Source organism: Vicugna pacos, chromosome 6 (assembly GCF_048564905.1).
Source record: "Vicugna pacos chromosome 6, VicPac4, whole genome shotgun sequence".
NCBI lineage: Eukaryota > Metazoa > Chordata > Mammalia > Artiodactyla > Camelidae > Vicugna > Vicugna pacos.
Genome location: NC_132992.1, coordinates 45,896,717 through 45,922,208, shown reverse-complemented (window position 1 = coordinate 45,922,208; position 25,492 = coordinate 45,896,717). Strand labels below are relative to the sequence as shown.

Sequence of the window (25,492 nt, the reverse complement as noted above, 5' to 3'; positions counted from 1 at the left end):
AAATAAAAAATAAAAATAAAAGTGTTCTCAAACACAACTAGAAATCTGTAAAGTCTAATTTTTCCTAATTGATATTCATTAGGAATATTCTGAGAATTCTCTGCATCTCAGCCATAATCCTCAACAGGATTTAAATATGTACACATTTACATAAATTTAAAAAGCACTAGGGTGGCCAGTGAAGAATAATTTGAATATATAGGATGGTAAATTTGCATATAAAACGTAGGAGAAAATCCATATTTATGTATGTTCTCTTCCTTTCACATTTCTTTTTTGAAGATAAAACCACTTCAGTATATCAAAAATAATCTATGAAACACCCACATAGCAATCACAGAATGGAAAAAAAAGGGAATGTAGTGTTCTGAAGCTCATATACATTCTCCAAATACTGTATCATCGCAAAGGTGGTTCATATGTTAAAATAAATCCTTTAACTCCTATTGTGCACTACATAATCACAATTTCTTTCAAGTCCATGATTATCTTTTACTGAAACTGATCTCTGCTCAGAAAAGCAAAGTTAGACTGTAAATTGTAAAAAAGTAGGCTGAGTTTTTTTGTAGATGAGACTTGAAAACAGGGCTCTACTTAATAGAAATGCTGAAAATTAGCTAGCCAATCAGTTCACTCCAGAATATACACTCGGAAACAATAAGATAAATGGACAATTGGGAGCAAGGGAAAAGGAAAAGGCTGAGTGAATTGGTGATGCTGTGGCAGACATCATAGTGCTCATTTAGACAGAGAAAATAGGAGAGAAATATATCTGAAGAATTGCCAATGGTCAAGATCAAGTTAAATATTCCATCTTAAAAAACAAGTACTTTGTTTTATTTTTGTATTGTTTTACATTTATAAGACATCTATATAAAAAACTGAGAGAAGACATAAAGCATTCCTCTATCTTTCTCCTCCTCATCTTCCTGTTCCTCCTCCTCCTTTTTGTCAACCCAGTAAAAATTTAGTACAATTTATTGAGCATTGTATCTAGGAATGGTCCTTGAAAGCAAAGGGAGATGTAGCTGGTTCATCTGACTTGCATCTCTTTCAGTTGCTTTTGCCCTTGAATGGAACACATGGGATTGCTGAACTTCCATGTTATCCTGAGACAACTGGAAGGGGAAAGCTATATCCTTGAGAATGGCAGAGCAGAAAGCTAGGAGGAGGCTATGTCTCATTGATAATATTATAGATGAGCTATACTACTAGACTTGGAATATCTAACTCCATCTGTTTTTAATTTGGAAGAAAAATAAGCCTCTAAAATATTACTGATCACTAGGATTATCACTGAAATGCAATTCCTAATTGGTTCACCAAGTACAGTTATTCAAACTAGATAGCATGTTGCACGTTTATTTCCCACTCTCACTTTTAACTCCCTTTCTGTGTTGATAATTTGTTAAATTTCTTAGCTAAGGTCAACTTTGGCACCAGATTCATTGGAAGACTATAGGAGAGACCATAGTGCATGCCAGCAGGGCAGAGTCACTCACACATTTATCTTCAATTGGAATAGGTCTTGGAGCAGTCTACAGAGCTATTTTCTATGCCTCTCCAAATGATGGTTTCAGAAGCAATGAAATAAAATTTATAAGGCAGGTGTAGGAATAATATGAAGCCACATGGTCCTCAGGAACCAATATCACTTGTACAATTCCTAAATGGGACATATCGGATATAAGACTCACCAGATACAGAGACACCCAAAGTTATGTTCTACCCAGTATTTCTATTTCTCCTGGTCGAGATGCAGACTACCAAAGTTGGGTCATTTTTTGCAATAACTATATAATGTAATAACATAGTTGCCATCTCATTTTTATCAAGTTTCTAGGGAAGAAAAAGAGCTAAAATACCCAAGAAGAATGGGAAATGATTGTTTTTTTAATGATTTACCCAGAAGATATTGTGGTAGAAAATAACAGGCTGACTTCAGATGGAGGAGATTCTTAAATGATAGAATAAGGATGCTCCAGTTTATTCTGTGTACACTCTGGACCCATGGAAAATTAAAGGCATCTTTACAAGAGAAAAGAAAACTGAATCACCTAATATATGCTGGTCTGACCTAGAAAACTCCAGAAACTTCTTGGATTTAGGACTCTAGAAAATGTCATTTTCACATATCACTTTAAAAGTGTTTAATCTTAAGCCTTTGTCTTTTGGAACCAAGCTAGGTTATTTATCAGCCAATGGGAACTCACATTTTTACTATATTTATTTCATAAATACTTCCCAAAAATTGAGAAAAAGACACTATTTTCCAGATAGCTACCATGTTCCCCTATGGATTCATTCAGTGATTGTTAATTTTATCTGTCAACTTGACTAGACGAAGCAGTGCCTAAATGACTTGTAAAATATTTTTTCTGAGTATGTCTGTGTGAACATTTCTGGAAGAAAATAGGATTTGAATCAGTACGCTGAGTAAAGGAGATCTGCCCTTATCAATGTGGGCTGGTATAATCTAATTCATTAAAAGACTAAATAGAATGAAAAGAGGGCAAATTTGCTCTGCCTGCCTGAGCTGGGACATCCATCTTCTCCTGCCCTTGGGCGTCAGCAGCACTGGATGTTGTGCCTTTGGACAGGGACTTACACCATTGATCGCCAGTTCTCAGGACTTTCTACTAGGACTGGTACTAACACCACTGGCTTCCCTGCTGCCTGAGCCTTTGGACTCAGACTGGATTACACCACTATCTTTCCTGGTTCTCTACTTTACAGGCTACAGATCTTGGGACTTTCTTGGCCTTCATAATTGTATGAACCAATTCCCATAATTAATTAAGTAAGTAAGTAAGTAACCCACTCATTATTTCTCTGAAGAAATACACATTCTCTGCTCTTCTCCACTTTACTCTATATCCCAGGAGACTGACCTGCATGAATTACATCAAAAGGCTCCTTTGCATTCCGGCTTCCGACTACATAGGGAGTTGGCAGGAGACTGAAGGGAAGGAGGAGAATGAGATTAGGTATGAATTTCTTTGTCTCTCTTCCCTTTGAGTGGCCATATACTATATCCTTTGATTGAAGGTCACTTCTCTCTGAATGTCTCTCTGCATATAACTCTCTCTTGATTTCCAGGAATGAGACCCACCTCTCATTCTTTCCAACCCCAGGCTGGTTACAATTCCACTACAGCACAGTGATACCGATTTATTCTCTGGAGTTTCCTTATAATGGGTCTACACCTTGGTACAACAGTCCTTTTATTAAAATTTCCCTCTAATTTGCCTTTGTTGAGTGTGCTTCTGGTTCCAGCTGGGACCCTGACTAATACACATGGTAACAGAAATCCCCTTCAATTGCTCTCTTTGGTTTTCCTGTAGTACTTTATTAATGATGATGAGGCCATTTAAAACTCATCCTTTCTTAAGTGATACAGGAAATGGGCTTATTCCATTATTTACATGAGTTCTCTCACTAATAAAGGGAGGTTAAGAAAACAGCTTTTGCCCTAGATAGATCATTTTCTACCTATTTCCTAGTTGAAATTAAAATAATATCAAATTTCAAAGGATTTTTATATTACATCATTTGGTTTTCAGGAAAAAAAAACTATCAAGAAATCCTAAGACTCTATCAGACTTTCATTTACTTACTCTAAATGAGAACACAAATTTAATGAATAATTAAATTATGTTTCCCCAGGAATAATGAATGAGATAGTGATACAAAAGGGATTAAATGTATTTCAATATTCAGTAGTTTCAGCCTCCAGCTACTCTTTAATATGTCAAAAATACAAATACATGTATATGCCATGCAGATTTAAAAAGCAGTATAAAATGTGGTTCTAGCGTAACATTGGAGTTTATTTCATAATTAAAACACATCCATTTTGCTATTTTTACTATGGAATTTCACTTTCTGCTCTATAGTCATATAAATTCTCTAGCTTACAAAATTACTGAAATTTTTCCTAATACTAGCTTACTACTTATGGCTTTCAATTAAGTGCTTAGATTTAAATGATTATTTTTTCACCCCTGGTAGAAGCTGTATATTTTAAGCTTTTAGTCAATTTTGTTTCCTGCTAATATATTCTTCCTACTTGTATTTCACTAATTCCTTTAAGGAAAAATGTAGAGCCTTTATAATAAAATATGACATTTTAAAAATAATTGCTATGTCTTATTTTGTATACTTTTCTTTTTTGTAGTTACTGACACAGTTTGAAAACAGAAATTATGCTCCTTGAAATAATGGGTGCAATTATGTAATTTAATATGCTACATTATAGTATTTATAATGTATTTGATTGGATTTAAAATGATCATTTTCTGAATTCACACACTACACTTAGCACTGGGTTAATATATTGATTTTTCTTTTACTTCCTTTCTTCTATCTTATCTGATTTTAAAAGTGAATTACCAGTCACAGCCTTGTTTCTGAAACACTTTTTCCCCCAAAATTTTCTTTATTCCTCTGATCCTTTTCCATTCAATTGCTGTAACCATTCTCTTGTTGGTTTGAAAAAAAAAAATCTTCAAATAAACCACCCATTACATCTATAGTCACTGATACCTTGTTTTCTTTATTTTTCATCAGTTTTTTTTTTGTAAGTTCTACTTATTTTTTTCCTAATACAGTATACACTGCTTATTCTATTTCATTTCTCACTTTAGATTTCAATTATACTAAGAATCATAATTTCTCCACTTTATAGTGGAAATTAGCAGAGAATTTAACAGAGAATACAACAAATAAGTAATAGCAGATATATTACCAAGTTTTCATTTATACAAATATGGCCAGAAAGGAAATTGGCTCGACTGTAATACTGAAGCCATTTAATCCTGGTTTTAGTAGATGCTATGAACTGAACTATGTCCTGCAAAACTCATATATTGAAGCCTTAAATTCCAATGTAACTGTGTTAAGAAATAAGGCCTTTAGGGAGTTATTAAGGTTAAATTAGTCTATACGGGTATGCTTTTAATCCAATAGGACTAGTAGTTTCAAGAGAATAGAAAGAGAGATCTCTGCCATGTGAGGGCACAGAGAAAAGGCAGTGTCTGCAAACCAGGAAGACATTTCACCAGGAATCAAATCAGCTTGTACACTGATCTTGACTTTCCCAGTCTCCAGATCTGTGAGAAAAAAATTCATTTCTGTTGTTTAGCCACTCAATCTGTGGAATCTGTTATGCCAGCCCAGGCCTAATGCAAGAGATAAATGAAGAATATAGAAATGTTTTCATATATTTATATGTATTTTTGAAGCGAAGAATAAACAATATGGAGTGTTTGCGACAACCTCTAATTTTAAATTTCTGAAATGTTACATTGGGATAAGATTTCCCTCTTATGCATTTGTTAATGATGAACTAAAGGCTAGGTTTTATTGAAATTTTTATGTGAAAGAATCTATTTTATAGCTGTGAAGAGCTGATCTTATCTGAATATGGGTCTAGTTGGAAGTATTGCCATTTTGAATGTGAGAAGAAGAGCTATTCCTTAGACTGATTGGATGTCATATTGCTTGAAAAGTAATATTGAAGAAAAATATTAAGTTTTTAAATATATATCCTTATCTTTTTAAGAAATATAAATCTGATTAAAAATAAATCTATGTAATTTGCTTTCAAACATAACTAAATGGTATAGGATTATTTCTTGTATGTTTTATGAAAGCCACCAACAGCAAACTGAATAAATTGAGTTTTCACTGAATTGCCACAAGGAGAATGGTAAATATTAAGTGGTCTCTTTGTTAGAAATTAAGAACATAAAAGATACCCAGTGTCTCTAGCTGGAGTTTTTGGTTGAGGTAGTACTAGACTGCCATCTGGAGACTACTTAACCCAGATACACCTTGAATGACTGTTGTTTTTCACATGTTTAGGGCTTTGTTGTTATTGTTTGTGTATTTTTAATTTTGTTTATGTGTCTTTCATATTTTATTGATCATGATTTTGGTGATTTGCATTTGGCTTTATCAAAAATGAACATGAGAATGAAGAAATCTGAGCATTATAAAATTTTTGAAGTATTATTTCTAAATTGATACACAAAAATAACACTACTGCCAGTAATAACATTTAATTCTACAGTCAATGTAACAGACAAACACAATGTGTCATGGTTCAATCTGTTTCAACTGTTGCATAATTTAGATTTATATTTTGAAATAAAGAAGTTAATCTTTCACATATATGTTGTTTTCTAACATATATATTTTTTTGTAAATCTTTCTCTGGTAATAATACAAATTCAGTTTAAAAGACCCTAATTAAATTAATAATATTTATTTGGCACCATAAAATATAATTCCTAATATCAAGATATTTATAGTTTATTGAAGATATAACATGAATCAATGGATAATTTGTAAAAGGCAAGTAGTTACCTTTTCCTTGTTTATAAGCATTTTTATCTGAAATTTTTTTAAATTATAATCTAGTTAAATTGGTCTACCTTTCCTTTATGCCTTGTACATTTAGTGTCTGCTTTAACAAATCTTTCACTAAACTGATGTATTGGAGATCTGATCAATTCCAAACTTAGGAGTAAAAAACCAATTCATTTAAAAAAAATTTTTTTAAAAAGAGTGTTTCCAGAATCTCCAGAAAGGTCAGAGAATCATAGAAATTCTAAAATTTTCCCAGATTTTTCCTTGGGTTCCATCTATATGGTTTTTTATATTACCTAATTTTCATGGTAGAAATTCTCTTTGACCTTGATAGCCAAAAATCTAACATTCAATCCAATATCAGTTCTCCCTATTTTTGGCCATGTTACAAGAAGCAGAGGTGACTAAGCGGTGGACACAACTTCCAACCCATTTGGATTATTTACTGATAGAAGTATTCCATTTTTGGATTCTATAAGTTCTAAAAAGCAAAGCCCAGAATGACAAAGAAAATTCTCAGAAATGTTGCATATGGTCAAAGTTTATTTTTTCCCTTTGTTTATTGAACTTGGAGTATATGTTGCCATATGATATAAAAAGCAATATTTATTGGTCACTGTTTCAGAAAATATTTTTCAATGATTAGAATATTACCCCAAACTTCCAAGATGTCTCCTCTGGACCACTACTTTTAATTAATAATAGATCATTATAGTCTTCCATATAGCCAGTGCTTTGGGGGACTTAGGGGAATATAAAAGCTATGGGCTTTAATCAACTATCTTCACATTAAATGGGAAAATAATTTCCTTGGATAAAAGTAATATTGTATGAGAAAAAATAATGATGAACAAAATATTCAGAAAATCCAAGAATGGGAGTGCTGATGATGTAAGCATGTTTGCAGATAAAGAAAATGTAAATGTAAGTTTCTATTTCTATGGGGACAAATATATCATCTTTACATAATGACAAGTGTCCAATGTAACCAACATTTAACCAACTGATTAGCTAGTTCTACTGGAATGTGGTACCATACTGTAATGCAGGAGTGGATGTCACTGCTTGTTAAATGGGATGTCAGCAGAATAGTGGTTTGGTTCATGCTGGTGGTCATTTGTTGACCCTGTTTGTTATTTCTTTTCTCTCTCAGGGCCATATAGCATGTCAATACTGTTTTTCTAAAATGATGCATTTACTTGCCTAAAAAGACTGGTATCTCTACTATAATTGTCTTATTAGGACTTGCCTCTGGGTCTATACACTTTCTCATCAGCTACACACATGTCAAACACCATTGATTCTTTAGGTAATAAGCTTGCACTACAGCATACATGAGATGGAGGGACATTTATTCTAAGCACCACTAAGAGTTGACAGAGTTTGAGTCGATTGTGCAGTAGGTCAGAATGTTTTTCATAATTATCACATATGAGCATGGATACTGGAAGGTATGGATGGTTGGGGACCAGCTACCAAACCAGTTACCAGACAAGCTATCAGTGCTGAAATGACTTTTTCCTTTTGGTTTTGACTTGATCTTTATCTCCCAGTGACATGTTGAAATTCTGACTTTAGTTAGAGATCTACAGATAAGAGATAGTATCATGGTACATGAATATAGTTGAATATGTGAAGTCAAAGTGAATTTTAAGGCAGTGAAACTATTCTGATTGGTATATAATAGTGGATACATGACACTATGGATTTTTCAAAACTAGTAGAGCTTTATAGCACAAAAAGTGAAGCTTAATGTATACAAGTCACATAAAAATCATTTAAGAGATATAGGGATCCCAGGTGGGAATAAAGACTGTGACAAAAGATTTACTATTTTTCCAGAGAATGAAATAATCTCACTGAAGAAGGTAGAGGAAAAAGGTGCTTTCGAAAATAAATTTGGAACTGAGTGAAGACTAACACTAAAGGCAAAAGGAACTGTATATAGCACTGTGTACTAGTTGATAAAGTTTTTTCCCACAGTGTAATGGTTAACAACTCTGAAACCATTATACATGCATACTGAAACTGAACAATTAATAAATAGATGGCAGATGATGAAAGCCCAAAATACTCTGAATTTCACATTTTGAAAAAGTGGATTTCTTAATTAAAATTAAAATTGGTAGATTCAGTGGAATCTTTGATAATCAACATATCAGAATTTATTAGAGGTACACAGATTTATATAATTCCATCAAGAACTAAGAGAATATTTGGGAATAATAAGGGAAGAAAGTGTTAGTTATAAGAGGAAGAATATTGTTTTTAATTTAACTATTTTTAGATTTCTTTCCTAAGGAAGCCTCTATAATTATATTTGTGACAACTGAGTAATTAATGTGCTATTTTAATTAATTTTATATGCTCTTATTGTGAAGAAAATCTTTAATATATTTATAATACCAAATAATTGTATATTTCCAAATAAATGAGGGAATTACTTGTTCATTTTACTTACCCATAAGAAAATCTTTGGCACTGTATATTTACATATATTGAAGCACCTTCCCCACCCCCATATTATCAGATAATTTTGTGAGCTCAAAGATTTAAAGTTATCAAGAAGGATTAAGAAATTAAAATCTGAACATTATTGCCATGACTGCTTAGAACTACTCTTGTACATACTACCATGCACTAACATACCAGTCAAGAAAATAGCCTTGTGTACAGAATGTTCTTAAAATAAAAGATTAATTAATCAATATATTTACAAAAAAAAAGGATAAACTTGCAAGAAGCTGCATGCTACTTCTATTCTAAATCTTCTTCTCATTTTAAAACAATTGAACTTGGTTTCTAGTCATCCATAAGAAGACTTATTTATATAAGTAGAAGGCTGAAAAGACTGATGTCTTCTTATATAAGAAAAAAAACGTTCACAAAACAAAAAGTGTGTTGCATTGTGCCTGAATTTATGCCTTAAATAGACAAGCAGGAATCATCTTTTTAAAAATTGTACTCTAACAGAGAATGGAAATTATGCATCTTAATATCATCAAGGTACATTTCGTTTTTACAGTATTTGAATTAAACATACTTTAATAAAATCTAGTATGTTTCTGTATAAAACACTGACAGTAAGTATTTAAAATCATTATTAATCTTCACACTAAGAACTGTGTTATGGCTTATGCAATCATATTAAAAGCATTTATAAGCCGATTTTTAAAATATATACAGAACAGAAACAAAATATGGACTATAGAAACAGAATTTTTTTAAGAAATGTCTTTAAAAGATCAGTTATTAAAATTCTGGGAAGATGTATATATATTCATTTATGTATGTCCTTATATATTCCAGATATCAATATTCCTTACAGACATATATTGCAAAAAATTTCTTCTAATCTGTCTTGTCTTTATTTTTTTTAATTATATATTTTGATGAGAAGTTTATTTTTAATTTTTATAAAGTCCAATTTACCTGTCTTTTCCTATTAAGGTTATTGCTTCTTGAGTCCTAACTTAAAAATATTTGTAACCCTAACTGCACAAAGCAATTCTCTTATGTTTCCTTTTAGAAATTTTGAGGCTCTATCACTTACATTTAAATTCATGATCGAGTAATAATTTTGTATCTGGAGTAAGGTAGGCAGGGATTCTTTTATCTTTTATATATTTATACTGTTATTACAAAACCATTTGTTGAAATGACATTATTTAACCTTTTTAATTGACTTGTTGTCTTTTACAAAAATTAATTAAAAAGGTATGTTTGTGTGTGTTCAAGGAGTATCAGTTTTATTCCTATACATTATTTGTATATTATGTCACTCGATCTCGATGTCTGGATAATTTGATTTAGATTTATTCCTAGGTACTAAATATTGTCTTGATGATACTATAAACGGTATATTAAAATTATTTTCCAACTGCTAACTGATGCTATATAGAAATACAATAATTCTTCTCCTTAAAAACTATGTATCCTGTCACTTTGTCAAAATATTTTCAATAGGATTTTCTACTTACAGAATCGTATCATCTATGAATAAAGGCAGCTTTACTTTTTTAATAACTTCACTGAGATATAATTTAATACTATAAAGCTCATCCATTTAAAGTGTATACTTCAAAGGTTTTTTGAATATTTACACAATTGCACAATCATCACTACAATCTAATTTTAAATAATATCCCTTTTAAATTTTATGTCTTTGATATCTTTTTATTTCCTTACTACACTAAGATTTACATTAAATTATTTAACAGAAATGGTGAGAAAAGATATTCTTGATTTTTTTGTGATCAAAGAGGGAGGAAGAGTTTAGTCTTTTACTATTAAGTATGTTGTGCCCTGCAGTTTTTCTTTTTAATATCTTTTTTCTGGCTTTTGATGCATTTATGTTGAAACTTCTTATTTCAATAACCTTAGATGTTATGGATAATAACTATACTCTTTAAAACTTACCGACTCTAAAAAGAAACTTAAGTTTGTTCTTTTTTTGAAAGGGCCTATAATTCTTCCATTGACTATAAAAACAACATAAAAGTATACAATTCTGTCTCCACATATATTAATTTATATAATACATATATGAATTTATTTAAATAATTTATACATTTGATGAAAAAATAGTATTGTAGATGGGATAATAATGAAAATAAGTGTGTATTGGCCCCTATACTATCTAGTTTGTAAATTTAAAAATATTTGCTTTTTAAAGAGTATTTTATTTAATTTATAACCCCCAAACTTATGTTCAAATTACTGTTTTTTGAGTTACCCCTTTAGGCATATTCTGTTAATTCCCTGATACAATATTTGAGGATTTATCACAAACCATGTCTTTCTTCCACCTTCACATAAACGTTATATCATGACTTTTAATTATTCCATGTGTTTTATCTGTAATTACAAAATGTTAAAGATTTATTTTTTTCCATCATTTCTTGAAAGCATGTATAGATTCCTTACTTTATTATGTAAAGTTAACACCTTTCTTTTATTTGTAGCTTTTCTTCTTACCTACAAATTCAGTTATTTCTACTTCTACTTTTATATCGTAAAGTTTGCTATCTTTAATACTCACTTCTATAATATTAGTTAATTAATAGTATTCTTTGTTTATGGGGCACTATTATGTGTTCACAATACACTCAAATTAAATGTTTTTATGTCAATTACCTTTTGATATTAATCATTGCACAACCAAGTAATGTGCTATAACTGCATATTTTCTAATACAGCATTTGTGTTTACTGGAGTTTTAAATTCTCTTTTTTTTTAAAGTTAGAATTGACATTTTTATCACCTTTTTGGGTCATCTCCTGTTGTTATGGCTGACATAAAAATCTCTGGACTCCCTTTTGCTCCTTGATGCTTGCATCATGGTGCCCTAAATCTTTGTTTCTATCTGAGGCAATTACATTCTTCATGACTATTAAACATCTCTTATGGATTTCTTCCCCATGTTATGTACTTTCTTCTTTCTTGGTTTACACTTAGATCTTGCAAAAGAACACCCTTAAGAAATCTCCTTATAATGAGTGTATGGGAAGTAAAATTTCGGAGACTCTGCATGTCTGAAAATACTGTTCATTTTCCCTTACATTTGATTAATATATTAGCTAGGTATATCATCCTAAACCTAAAATAAGTTTCCTTCAGTCTGTTGAATTTATTGCCCCATTGTGTGCAAAGATTCTGAAGGCCATTCGTTTTCAGATTACATTTTTTACTTTCTAGAACTTTTAATATGTTTATCATTGATGTTTTGAAATTTTATATAATTCTAATATAAATCTTTGATACACAGATATTATTCAATTTTGGGGGCCAGACATTTACTGAGTTCATTATATAGACCACTACTTTCATCCTTTAGCTCTAGGAATTGCTTTTACTTTTTTTTTTTTTTAATTCATCCTCTCCATATTTCTACACAGAAATCCTGCCAGTCGAAAGTTGGATTTTTAGGTTGTATTTTCATGTTACCTATCTTGGTAATATATATATATATATTCATTTCTTTTTCTTTCTGTTCTCTTTTTGAAGATATTTAATCAACTTTAACCATGTATTGTATCAGAATTTTAGTTTACAAGATATGTTTGTATTTAATATTCTTCACCTGTTACAGATACAATATTCTTGTTAATATTATTAAGGCTATCTTAGGGTTTTTTAATGTTTGTTTGGAGATTTGTTTTGTAGGGCTGGTCTACAGATCTTTACTTTTGGGCAACTGGTCAATAAATGGACATTTCATTGGAAACTCTTAAATGTCAAAATGCTGAAGTTTTTGTAAGAGGCTATTATTTTTTGCCTGACCACAAAGTGTTCTTCTAAGGTATCAGGAATACAACAGCCTGCTATTTTATATATTGATTTCCAGTTGATTCTCTGTCCTTAATTTCACATCTCAATTCCACATTACATATTGCCTGTTCATTTTCTCAAAGTTCTGAGTGCTTTCAGTGGGTCACATATACAATTTACTCCTTTCTGACATATAGCAACCATTTTTTGCTCTCACCTGAAGAGCCTTACTTCCACCTTATGAATCCTTTTAAATGTTAGTGTCTGCTGATGATACAACCCTTCTTTATGTTCTTATGAGCTTATACTATATAAAATATTACCATATTATTTGTGATCTGTAGAGAGAATTTCCTACCATTTTGAAAATAAAGTTAATTTTTATTTTTTAAATGGAAGATTTTTCTTTTATTAAAAAAGCCATAATTATGGAAATAAAGAACTTTGTGACCATGTTGTCCACAGTCTACTATTTATATTTTCATTCAGAAATATTATCAATATTAATGCCTACCCACTCAATATTCCTGGTTATTACTAAGATTTTTAATTATTCATATCTCATCAACTTTGGATTCTATAGGCTTAAAACATTTAATGTCAAGAATGCTGCTACTCTCAGCATATCTTAATAGTTAAAAATATATATATATAAAAGCAAAACGTGTCTGGAAAAAAATACATTGGGTCTAGGCAGCCTATTTTATGAAAATTTCTAAGTAATGGCAGCTTTAAATTACTGAATGTTTTTTGAATGTCAGACACGCTTAGTGTTTAACATTCATAATATCACTTTAATTTCTATACTAGAACTGAAATTAGGAAGTATTATTCTCATTTGAAGAAGCAAAATCTTAGTCTCAGATTAAAAAAATCATATTCCAGGTTACAAAGCAGATAAAGGTCAAAGCAAAAAGTGGAATACAAGATAACAGCTTCTGCAACTTCTATTCATATCACTATATTATATTAAAATGTATTAAATCTAAAAAACAACATCCAAATAAACTTATATTCATTTTCTAAACTAAAAAACAGAATTCTAAAACAGCATGCAATAAATGTATTTTTTAAATGATAAGTTACAACATATGGGGCATATTAAAATAATTTTTTTATTTTCTAATTTAAAGAATATCCCTACACTAATTAAACTGATTTTGAATCTCAGTTGTGAGTCATTCTATCATCTGACCAATTTCAAACATGTAACAATGAGCAACATAAATATAAAACAATCAAAATATTTTATTTAAAAATCAGACAACTATAAATACACCAAGCATGGAAAAATACATGTCTCTATTACAGCAGAAAAAGATACTGTGTGACTAAAATAAAGTCACAAAAAAAATAAGAAATGGATTCACAACTTAATATAGTAAAGCCATCAGTTCTAGTTCATTAAAACAAATAATGGTAACAAACATTGAAAAGATATAATGAAAGTGTTTTACTGTAGCCTGTGCCAGAAACATTCATAGTAAACTGATTTGTTTCTGGAATTGTAAATAAGGTAATCGGGCAGAGTAGTAACTTGATACAGAACACAGCCATGTTGGATTTTTGATTGCACAATTCCTGAAGTGTTGCTTTAGAGAACAAACTTTTCTGCAAGTGATGTGTCTCCCACTGAAAAATGCTCATCCTTTTCTGCATTCATTATATCCTGAGATTGTTGAATTTTTCAGGGCTTATTTTTTTCTATTTCCACTCAACTATGATCTTTTTTGTAATGTGGTCACATTAGCAGACACAGCTTCACACTCTTCATGCTGACAGGGATGCTGAAAATATTGTTGCTAAGCAACTGGATGCTGCACATTGGAACTCCATTTTTTCTGATGAAAGTGACAGGGGACAGATAGTGACATCAATAGCTTTCTGATTTTTTTTTAACTTAACAACTGCAGTAAAAAGAGAAGATGATGGGCACAATGAAAGAAAAAGTCACGGAAGACTAAAAGGAGGAGGTCTGGACATAAAAGAACTGTGAAAGGAAACCTAAGAGAAGATCTGATTACAGAAATGGGCATAAAAGTAATAGAAACTAATCTAAAAGATAAATGAGAACTGTGTATGTAGAAACTGTCTTTGTAAATTAGCCTACTAAGGAAGAAAATCAAAAATTAAATACAGTGTCTTGATCCTGAAATCGAATGAATTAGTGCATTGAAATTTCCCTAGCCCTTCCAGATTCCATCTCTTTTCTCTTATATTATGCTTCCAGATATGACTTTTATCTTTAGAATCAGAAAACATGTCTGCGGTGAACATTTTTGGCCTTTGAAATTTACCAGATAGTAAAAAATGAGACTCTGAAAAATAATAAAATGGTAACAGGGATAGATAGCTTTGAATTTCTCCAAGGAACTGAAAATCTGCACTCTTATTCAGCCTAATAAAGAGACCATCTATGTAGTAATGGCTTAGAAGAAAGAAAGGAAAAGCTTTTGAATAGTTTTGAATGCAACTGGACATGTATTGAACTGTGGAAAACAAAGAGGTGATAGTGATGATAGACAGATGACTTCTTTTTTCCATTTCAACTTGAATGATTATAACATGAGTTTTTTTTTTAAAAAAAAGCACAAATACCATTAACAGTAAGCTACAAGTTATCTGCTTGAGATATTTTAGGTATAAAATTTGATTCCTGGTTTTCAAACTTTCTGTATGTTATTTAACTTCTCTGAACTTCAGTTTATGCCTCTGTAAAATGGCAATGATACCTAAGTTTTAGAGTTTGAGTTGTAAATGAAATAATATGCCTAGCATTTACCACATACCCTGATTTCTTTCACCAACCAGTGCAATATATTCACTAATGCTTATAGTATAAAACGAAATATTGACTACGTTATGTGTTAATTTTTATTAATTTTTCCCATCAAAGTTTTCACACACTTTACCGCTATTGGTTGAGTTCAGCAGCTAAGAAATACCATTCATTGCTAGTCTAAAGTTACACTTTTTAGTGAAAAAGTTCATCCTATTCTTCATTGGCAAAAATGGAGGAAAAAAGGCAGCTCTAAAATTTTAATTTATGAAATATTACATTCCCAACTCTTCCATTTTTAAATATCTGGATTGTAAAGATGGTTCAGGGACATTATCCATTCTGGTCAGTCCAGTCCTGCCTTGAAATAGTGACTGGTCCATGTCTTTGATAAGGTAAAAGACAATTAGAAATTTGAGGGAGAAAAACAGTAAACCATTGATTCCATTCTGATTATCTTTGTGCCAGTTAGTTCTTGGCTTGGGTTGGTATTAACTGCCCCTTGTACTGGTATTGTATGTTTCTGAGACATGGCTCTCACCACTGACATTCTGGAAGCCAGTTCCTTTGTATGTTACTATAAATTTAAAAATTGCCTACCTCTTCAAGTTTAGATTTAGATATATATATACAATAAATAAGGAAAAAAAAGAAAAAGAGAGGTTAGTATATGGGCAAAATGAAAATAACAGGTTGAAAAGTATTTAAATTTTTCAAAATTATTTATAATTACGTAATTCATCTTTGCTAATAGCCTAGAGATGTAAGGGATTTTTTTTTTTAACTTTAGGCAAAGAAAGAAGCCTAAGGAGTAAACTCTAAGGTTTCTGCAAGCCTTTATTTTTGTGTTCTAAATCTGCTTTGTTTTAGCTGCCTAAATCTACTTTGCATTTGGTAGTTTGTGGGGGTTGTTTAGTAGTTTATTTTCCTCTGCTCAAGATGTAAGCATAAATTTTTCATCGATCAATTAACACACCTTTCTTCCATTCTGCTAAACAAAATCACTGTTTTCAACTCATTTAATCCTCATATCATCCTTATAAATAGTAATTATTATTACTATCAATTGATAAGTACCTGAGAAAGTAAGTCCTCTAAAGACAATTAGAGGGGAAAAAAAGGCAAACTCATATAGCCTGCCCCTTCCCCTACAAAAGCCCATGTTTTTAGCTATGCTAAATAGCAACTTAAGAGGTTGACATGACTTTTATTCATTTTCACATCATAATGTATTCATGAGGTTGTGTTTGTTTTTACCAATATGAGAGATTATTATCTTCTTGTGTAAGTAACTGTACTCCTTTCTATTAATTAATGTTAATATTAAGGTCAATGAGTGATATGGTAGCCACTGAAAGTGCCTGGCTCCCTCCCTGGAATATAACATGCACTTTACTTTATTCCTGTTTTCCTCACGTACATTTAATCAAGTGCTTTGTCTGCATAATATGCTCACATCTTGGGGAGTATGAAGATAAATGTGTATTAGGATGTATCCCTAATTTTGAGGAACAACTCAGCTTGTAAGGAGCAGTAAGTTTGAAAGCAAATAAGTACAAGATACAAATAAGTATATTGGGATATAATCATTGAATATTTAGATGTAATGATTAATTTTATGTGACAACTTGACTAGGACACAAAGTACCCAGATATTTGATTAAACATTATATATTTCTCATGGGGGGAGGGTATAGCTTAAGCGGTAGAGTGCATGTTTAGCCTGTACAAGGTCCTGGGTTCAATCCCAGTACTCCCTCTAAACATAAATAAGTAAATAAACCTAATTATCTCCCCCCAAAATAATAAAAATAAATACAAATTTAAAAAGATAAACATTATATATTTCTTCTATTGGTTCAGTTTCTCTGGAGAACTCTGACTAATACAATGGAAAAGTAATAACACAGATAAAGGGAGGGTCAGTTCCAAATGTAGGAGAACAATGGAAAATGATGAGGTCAGTCTTTATAAAGGAAGCCAAAAAATGAATTAAATTTTATAGCAAAGTATTACCAGAATTTAAAATAAAAATATTAAAATTCTCATTAGTCTTAAAATCAAATCACTTTCTGAACCTAGCTGGCAGACACCCCACACAAATAAGAAAATGCACTTTATCATAATTGGACAGGTAATTGCTAACTAAATAAACAAAATACATTTATTCCAATAAAAGGAATCACCAAAAAAGGCCTATAGGACCCTTTGGGAAAGGCTGGAAGAAGGATTAAAAGTATAAATATCTGTCAGTATGGCAGTATTCTTTTTTAAGGGAACATGACCTCCTCTTTACTCAAGGAATTCTGGGTCTGTGAACCGATTCCAGTTTGAGGATTTACTGGAACTACGACTCTCTTATCTGGTGACTAAAGTCAGAATTTACTAGAATTTGGGAGCTCTTCTGCTTAAACAGATCCAGTTGGACTTTGGTAAGCTGCTCAGTTCTTGGGACACCATTGGAAACTAGCTAAAGCTAAAGGTCTATGAAAGTCAGATTATCTCAAACTGCTTTGCTTTGTGGAAACAAAGGAAGATCAACCAAATGAAAAAGGCAAAGTCGATTTATTGAGAGTGCTAGATCAAAAGAGCCACCCGTCACCACTCATCTATTGGCAGAAACTCAAAGGAAGGCAGAGGAGAGGGAAAGCTTTATGTTAGAAAAAGGGGAGATTTGGGGATGGCCTTCATTGGAGGTGTTGGCGTGGGGAAGCTGGAGGTAGGCTACTTAGAAGCAGAGTATTCTGTGCGATTGGACAGGAGGGCATAGTTGACTTTCTCTGGTTGGTCTTAGGTTGGAAGCAGGGACAAAAATTAGGGAAGCTGTCAGTCTTTAATCAAGTCCTCACTATTTGGGGGCTGACTGTTACATAAGCTATTGTTTAACTTCCTGGATTGTTACTATAGATAGTAATTTAGCTTTCTGCAACTCTGATTGGTTGGTTCCTGGATTGTTTATTGTACATAAGGGGTTGGTTTCCAGGGTAGACCACTGCACAACTTCAGGTTGTGGGTTAGAGTTATTTTTATATATGATCTGACCATTGTCCATTTGTATGCTCAGTCTCTCTGTTTCACTTTCTATAATGGTAAGTAAGCCCACATTTTCCTTGATGATTTAGTGTGGATCCTGCTACCCCAGGATTCTAACATTCCCACTGAACTCAGGGATCCTAGTATGATGGAAGCAGATCCCACTGTAATTCTTGGCCTACAGAGAAAAACCATCACTGAGATATTCGAGGGTCCTGGGGCTCCCCTCACGAATTTCTTATAGCTGTGATGACGTGTATGTCCTCTGGACCTTCCCAGAGGACATAATAAAGGGATAAGTAGAGTATGTCTTGCATGATGAATCCACTTGCATATTCCAACCCCCTAAGACTTTGGATACTTTTCTAAATACTTTCTGAGATTTTAACTTATTGTAGGTCATTATTGGCTTGATAATTCAGTCACCGAAGCAAACTACTAGAGTCATTACCAGCTTCTCAACCCTAGCCACTGAATTCAAACTTTTTGCTTATGATGCCATATCAATAAATGTGTGCCGATTCAACCTATATATTGTTTATACTCTGATCCTACATCCCTGGCAACCACAGAATTCTGTCACTATAAATTGGCAAAATCATGCAATTCTCTTATAATGTAGCACATCTTCTCATGGGTCACATCTTGTATGCCACACTTTAAGGCATGCTGGGAATTCAGTCTAGTTAAAGAAGGAGGAAGATGTAATACAGATGGATAATGAAAAGGATTAGCAATCTATTGTAATGATGTCACCACTGGTGAATCATTACATGTCCTTCAGGCAAGTAGACAGTAGCCTTCATATGGTGGGGATGAAAAAGCCTACTTCTGCTGGCAAAGAAAGTTCCATCGGATTTAAGAGCTCAAGGTTTCCAGCTTCATTGGAATCTGTCCATATGGTCACATTACAATTTTTGAGATCTCATTCCTTCCTGAGGGGCACTGTATGCTTAGGAATATAATTTGCATTGCAATTCAGCCACCTGCAGGATTAGATTTTGAGTAACATTTTCAGAAAGCTCAGTCTTTTGGCTATAAAAGATAAGTAATTCCTTTAGTGTAGTCACAGAAGCTTTGGGGTCCCTTATGTGGACCTTAAGTTGAGTGCTACCTTTTAAAGGCTTGAGCTTAACATTTTGTTTCCACTTGTTCTCCCGTGCACTTATGAGATGTCAATATAATCCCTCTATTTGCTGACATTCTCTATGGCAACAAATGCTCTGTCACTAAGAATTTTGCCTTTTATAGACACTTGCATTAGATTCTAGTCTTTCAGAAATACTATCTATCAAATTTTGTATTACAGTTCAACAAGAGAAGCAGAACCACTCCAAAATGTGAAGTGAGAGATATACTGCAAGGATTTGACATTCTGCGATTGTGGCAGCTGGTAAAATAGTCTCTTTACTGCTGTTGCCTTTGTGTCTGATGCTGAAGGGTGAAGTCCAAAGGGCAGAAAGTCAAGATGTAAAGAAGAGGAGAACAGAGAGAAGCTTAATCCCATGAGATTAAACTAAGACCCATGAGCAAGAGCAGGCTGGAGTCTGCAAGAAAAGACCGGAAATTCACGTACATCCTACCATCTCCAATCTTATTTACCAGGCATCCTAAGTGAGACATTGGAGTCTGTCTTTACAGAGCTAAATATGCACCTTGTCCAGGAGACAGAGAAGTGGAAAGAGGTGGACAAGTTGCTGGCCCAAAGCTTTCCCACCCCCATGAAGTAATGCAGAAGATAAGCAAAGACGTGTGAAGTATAAAAAACACCTTTCTCAAACTTCCAAGCCTAAAAACAAGATGGCTGTTGTTTCACTACTGATCTCTGAATTTCATGAAAAATGTCTCTTGTCAATGTTCAGGGGAGAGAATTCAGGGAAATGTAGTTCAGTCAAGCCAAGCTGACACATTACAGAGAAAACACTATAAAGAAGTAAGCTTAGTCATGCACAATGAAGTACGCCAAATAACTAGCCAATTAATCAGATTTACAAATTACCAACATGTTTACCAAAACCTGTGTTCATAATTGCATACTGCAACCCTTCCATCTGAATTCATTTAAATATAACATACTAATATTTTCTGGTATTTTTTATAGAAATCTTCTGTCAATCTAATCATACAATTTGTAGATAACCTCTTTTGTCTAGTATTCCTTCTCATTTTTCTCACTAATCTATTTTACCACTGTGTATTTAGGTATGAAATTAATTCTTATTAATTTTCTAGGTTGTAAGTGTATCTTTTCAATCTGGACATATGTGACTTTCATCAGATTATTGAAATTGGCTGTCACTTTCTCATTTCACATGGCTTCTATCATGTCCTGAATTAATTTTTAGGACTGTTCATAAATATACTTCTCCTCCTTTCTGTATATGTTAGAATTGCACATCACATCCCTCTCAAGTTAGGCTTAGATGTGGTGAATGTACTCTGCCAATAGTTTTTTTACATTGAGTACATGTTAAGATGATAGTTTAGATATAATGGCTTAAATAAAGTATATAATTAACATTAATTTCATCTGTTTCTATTTTAGATTTTTCAGTATTTCTGTGAGAAAAAATTAAAATTATGTACTTGACTTACATTATATTTCTCTTGAATAGCATTAGTCTAGACTTTAAAGCTCAAATATTTATTTCTATTATCTACAGAATGATTTCTACTGAATTTTCCATTACATAATCACCATACCAAAGTTCTAAAAGATTTTGTCTCCTTAAATGCAATTCCTTTGACATTTATTTTACTATTGAGAATAAATTATATTTATATAATTTTTTAATTCTAAGAGGGTTGGGTTTTTTGCTCATTTTTTTAACTTTGACCTATATATATAATATATATGTATTATATATATATATACACACATATATGCACATACACACATGTATACACATATACACACACACAACTGAGTTACATTTACAAAGTATTTGTTAACAGAGATAATGCTTGATATTTTATACTAGACACCAGAGAAACTGCTCTGTTTCAAAGTTTTATTAAAAATGGGATTAAAGATATCCAAAGTCAGATTCTATGTCTAGAGTTTCAATATCAGACTTTTAAGATGTAAATTTCATTCCTTGTCACTATAATATATCTTTCAATTTGACTTAAAATTTATGACTTTCAAATTTGATCAGATGGCTGAAATTGTTTCTTATCCTCCACTGAACTTATTGTAAGTCCATACTACAAAGTTAGTGATATAAGTAATTGATCCAATTTCCTCTCTTTCTCAAGCACCTTAGCCTGTATAACCTAAGTGCTAAATTTGAATTTGCTAAGAGTGTCATCTTAGGAAGAGCAGGGACAATGTAAAAAGTGTCTTCATCTGATAATAAGTTGTAAAATGTATGAAGACATTTTAAGATTTTTTGATGTTACATACATTGTATATATTAATTATATGTATGTAATGAAAATATTGAGAGTTTTCAAAATTATTCTAATGCTGGATAGAGACGAAAATATGAATAAATAATCTAGTCTACTGAAAACAGTATCTTCTAGAAAACAAAATGATGGCAAGTTTTACTTTTGCATGATACTTTCTGCTTTTTCAAATTACTTTCACATATTTTCATAAAACAATTCACTTTAAAAACAGCATTATAAACAAGATAGGTATAATAATTTATAATAAACACTTAAATAAATGACAGGCACTCTCAAAGTAGTTTACATGTACTAACTCACTTAATCCCCACAACAATTTTAGATATCATAATTATCTCTCTTTTACAGGTAAAGGAACTAAGGAAGAGAAAAGCTAAATAACTTGCTAAAATTTCCTTAGCTGCATATAAATGGCAGAACTAGGATTTGAAGCAGCAATTTAGTTCCGTGGTCTATGCTCTTAATGATGCTAATTTCATAAGGAACGGTTAAGTACCATGCTCCAAGTCCTATGACTTATAGGTATATTTAAGACCATAATCCAAATTATCGGATTTAAAATTTATTATTCTTTTCAATACATGGGAATTTATAGTCAAGAAAGTATAAGACAAGAAGAGACAGAAGAGAAGGAAGGATCAGAGGAAGGAGCAAAAGCATAAACACTTCTAATAGTATATTATTACTAGGCAAGTGTTTATATTTCTAAAGCTTTAACATCAGCATTGTCCTTCTTTTTGAGGTTAGTAATTAAAACATGAACCAAGTACATATAACCTGCTAATAGACTGTTAGGTTCAATTTTAAATTCTATACAATATCATCAGTAGAAATGCTTTGATATTAGATTTGTAACTCATTCTGTTTGTGGCACTTTGGATTCAGCCTATTTGGAGAACACAGGAGAATGACTGAAAATTACAATGAAAGCATTTTAGGTGTAAATGTAGCAAGTTTGTTCACATTTATTATATATCCAATCACAGCCCAAATCATAGCAGTTATGGGTGTCTGTATGTGGACACTGACACACTGATTCTAAAATATAAATGGCACTGCAATGGACCAAGAAGAGCCAACATGATCCAAGGCTACCTTGATGAAGATGGGTAAAGTTAGTACATTTAAACTATTTGATAATTAAGGATTTCTATAAGGCTGAAATAATGCAGATAGAGAAGTTTTGGCAAAAGGATAGGCAAATAGATCAATGGAGCATAACTGAGTTCAGAAATAGACTCACAGACATACAGCAATTTAACTTATGGCAAAGGTAACCCTCAATAAAGTGGTGGTCTTTTCAATTAATTATGTTGTCAACTAAATGTTCACATAGAAAATAAGATAAATCTTGGCTCTACTTCATACTGTAAACAAAAATAACTTCAGGTGAATTTTTGACAAATTAGAAAAGGCAGAATACTAAGTTTCTAAAATAAAACATAGGAGAATATCTTCATGACTTTAGAATAGGCAAAGATTATTTAAACTGGACATAAAAACACTAACCACAAAGGAAAAGATTTATACTTATTAAGCATTAAACTATATATTCTTATATATGTACATATATACAAATTTGCAATATATATATTTGTCAAAGGACCCCTCCATAATATACTTAATATTTCAAAAATAAAATTTTTAAAGTTGAGCTAAGTACATTTTAAAAAGCAATCACAAGTCTTGAAAAGGTACTTCACAAAAGATAATATTCAAAGACCAACAAACATATGAAAAATGAAAAATAAACTCATCAGGAAAGATAAAGCAAAGCCATGAAGCAATACCACTATGCATCCAAACAGAAATGCTAAGAACAACACTGACAATTGCTAATGAGGGGCACAAAAGAAACTAGCATTCATATTCTGCTAATGGGAGTGTCAACTGATACCACTTTGGAAAACTATGTGGAAAATTTCAACCATATCTGAAAATCTGAATATTCTATTAAACAAGTCCCCTTCTAGGTGCATACTCAAGAGAAATGCATTTATTTTTGTGTACAAAAAGTTACATACAACAATATTCATAACAGTATTACTCATAATAGTCCCAAATTGGGAAAAAAACAAACTACTACTATATTCAACAACTGAGAGGAAACTCAAAAAATAAGACATTGAGCTAAAGAAGTCAGTTGTGAAAAAGTGTGTACTCATAATTTCACTCATATAAATTTCAAAAACAAGCAAAAATCAGTGATGGAAAATGTTATATTGGTTATCTTCTAAGAGAATGATGTGAGATGAGGAAGACTTCTGACAATGTTCTATTTTTTGGTATGAATGATGCATGTTTAAATAGCTGTACTTGTGCTTTTTTTAATCACAAAAGGTCAAAATCTATGGCTCTTATTTTCCTCCTGTGCAGTCATTTTCCTTTTAATTTTTAAAAAGTCTCCTCCAGAAAAAGAAGAGTTGACAAGGAAAAACACAGTATGAGGGATTAGATGAAGACACAGTAACTCCAGCTATGCTTCAAAATTATTTTGTGCAAATATGTTGCAAATTTTTAAAAACAAAAACCTAAAAGACATGATTGAAAACTTAATACAATGTTATTGTATAACAATAACATTATTGTTATCTTTGGTCATTTCACAAATGGAATAATACATCATTGCACTATCCTTTCTTATATGAGCTTTCTCCATCTTGATCACTCTTACTCTCATGAAATTTCCCTTAAATTCATATCAAACTTCACTACTTCCTAAATTCTTCATTCAGTTTCTCTCTCACACTTCTACATTAACTGAAACATGATAAATGCTGGCTTGCCACATTTCCTAATAATAATGGTGGTAACTAGAAGAATTGCTATTCTAGCTCATATTGGTCCTTTCAGATTGTATCAGTTTTCCATTGCTGCTGTATCAAATTATCACAAATTAGTGGTTTAAAACAACATAAATAATTGTAAGAGTTATCTTCCAATTCACAAAGTCAAAAGTCTCACTGAGCTAGAGTCAAGGTGTCAGCAAGGCAGTGCCCCTTCTGAGGTTCTGGTGGAGAATCTGTCTCATTGCCTTTCCCAGCTTCTGAGGCTGCCTGCATTCCCGGGCTCATGGCCACTTCCTTCAACCTCAAAGGCAGCAGTGTAGCATCTTCATATATCTTTCTCTAACTCTTACACTCCTACCTTCCTATCATAAGGACCGTTGTGATTACTCTGGGGCCATGTATATCACTGAGGATAATCTTCCCAACTCAAGATTCTTAACATTTGCAAAATTACCTTCACAAGTAAATTAACATACTGACTGGCTCTGGGTACTGGGGCACTGAAATTTAGGTGGACCATTATTCTGCCTACCACACATATCTTTTAACACGTGAAAGGTCTTAAAATGAGTTTTTTGTGCCTAAAACATACTATTCCTCATATATTACTATCCTAGTTAATACCATTGCTATCCACACAAGGAATCAGTTTGAATGTAATTCTTTCTCTCTCCCTCTCAGTGTATATCCAATAAATCATCAAATAATGTAAACTGTAACTTCTGTTCTAGTATACCTCCTCCTCTCCATTGTCTATGCATTATTCATTTCCATACCATCTCTGGTTTGATCTAATGCAAAAAATATCTTAACTAGATTTCCTATCTCTAATACT

The 25,492-nt window shown here is 32.0% G+C and overlaps 1 long non-coding RNA gene across 1 annotated transcript in view; it reads left to right on the top strand.

The window, feature by feature from the left end:
- The window catches only part of LOC140697119 (uncharacterized), a 52,081-nt gene extending 31,486 nt beyond the window's left edge, over positions 1 to 20,595 (top strand). Inside the window, exon 3 of the long non-coding RNA XR_012073940.1 lies at positions 19,764 to 20,595. This is a non-coding gene — a long non-coding RNA (uncharacterized lncRNA). The remainder of the gene's footprint in view (positions 1 to 19,763) is intronic.
- Positions 20,596 to 25,492: the final 4,897 nt, after the last annotated feature.